Raw genomic sequence first — 1,895 nt, 5'->3', positions numbered from 1 at the left:
CTTGAAAATTCAAGATACTAACTTGAAAATTCAAGATACTAACTTGAAAATTCAAGATACTAACTTGAAAATTCAAGTTACTAACTTGAAAATTCATATACTAACTTGAAAATTCAACATACTAACTTGAAAATTCAAGTTACTAACTTGAAAATTTAACATACTAACTTGAAAATTTAACATACTAACTTGAAAATTCAAAAAAAAAAAAATGAATGGCCCTATTACGCTTCCGTATATAAGGGTCCTAATACGTGAAAATGTAAAGACATTCAAAGACAAAGAACATGTAATTGAAACTTTTCATTATTCATTGGCCATTATTCGGCCAATTTTGACCCTGGAAGTATAAATTTTGTGTCTAATGAAAGTTTTACATGTCCACGACTATTTCAGTCGGAAAAAGAAAATTGGAATTTTTTCAAAGTTTCGAGAAAATCGACTTTGAAGTTTCACACTGATTTTCAAGAGGAAATTGGCTTAGATTTTTGTTTGGGAAAAATTTCAGAACTAATAGTGCTTTGACCGGCAGAGTTCTCACGGTAGGAATTTGGAAGAGCACAACTTCATATTATTGCGAACCTTCATCCCAAATTGCCGTATTGGTTTTCACCCTAATAAGTGCAACTAGATTGCATTAGGCTGGTATCATACCCCACCCCGAACTAAAATGGCCATAACTCAGCCAAGTAGAAAACTGAAATTCGGAATTTATTCAAACTTGCGAGAAAATCGACTTTATGTTCCACCCTTGTTTTCAAGAGGAAAATCACTTACATTTGGTTTGGGAAAACATTCTGAGTCTAAAAGTACTGTAGCAGGAACCTGAAATTTGGAACATAGAAACTTCGGATGGGTATGTACCTTCAGTGACAATTTCAGCTTGACATCTCTGTTAGTTTTTGATTGGCAGCCTATCAAAATGTTGGTCTTCACAGCAACCTGTGCAGCTAGACTACGTTAAGCTGGTGTTTGTTCAGAACAAGTACAACATTGATTTTGCAGTAATGTAACATTGACTTCGCAAAATAGAAGACGGTGACGCCGAATTCTAAATTTAACTTTAGACTGCATAAAACTTAAATTATTCCCCCTTGACCAAATGCAAACTAGCTCATGGCTTTGCTACAATGCTTAGTGAGAGATAAAGTGAATTTCAAAGAGATTTGAAACAATTTCATAAAATAGTAAATATGAGATCATTTTTTCGATAGTATTAGTTGGATTCATTCATTTATCATCATCACGACAATTGCTTTCAAAGACAAAACAGTGTTACAATGTTGAGGAGTTGCATTACCTGTTTTATTATTTCTTTTCAATAATTTCACAAAAATTGAACTAAATTTTCAACTCTGTTATAAGTCCTGAAATATGTAAACAGAAATGTATGGTTTGATGATTATTTTTCCCTAAAAATAGGTACATTTTGTCAAATCACTATGCCTAAGTCAAGGGCAATAACTCAAAAACCGTTCATCGAGAAATTGTCAACTTCGAATCAGTCAATTTAAATGATAACACCAAATTTAATTTAAATCAGATGTAAACTGTAGTCTCTATTGTATTCACAAACAAATTTGAAAGCGTTTTTTCTAAGTCAAGGGCAAAAACTCAAAAACCGTTCATCGAAAAATCGTCAAGTTAGAATCAGTCCAAGATCTCATCAATATAAATGATCACACCAGGTGCAATAATTCAAAAACCGTTCATTGGAAATTTTTTTCTCAGAATGTCTTCTGGTCCGTAGAAATAAGGTTCGGTGATCTCACATTTGAAATAGACACACTTCCCTTCCAGAAAATTCAAGCGAAAAAGATGTTCTAAGTAACAAATATTATCTTTTTTCGGACACCGCTTTACTGCGGCGACGGCGCCAGTGAGGGTACCGCCCC

The sequence above is a fragment of the Lottia gigantea genome, assembly GCF_000327385.1.
Source record: "Lottia gigantea unplaced genomic scaffold LOTGIsca_367, whole genome shotgun sequence".
In the NCBI taxonomy this organism is placed as follows: Eukaryota; Metazoa; Mollusca; class Gastropoda; family Lottiidae; genus Lottia; species Lottia gigantea.
The sequence above is the reverse complement of the archived record's forward strand: the minus strand, read 5'-3'. Positions refer to the sequence as shown.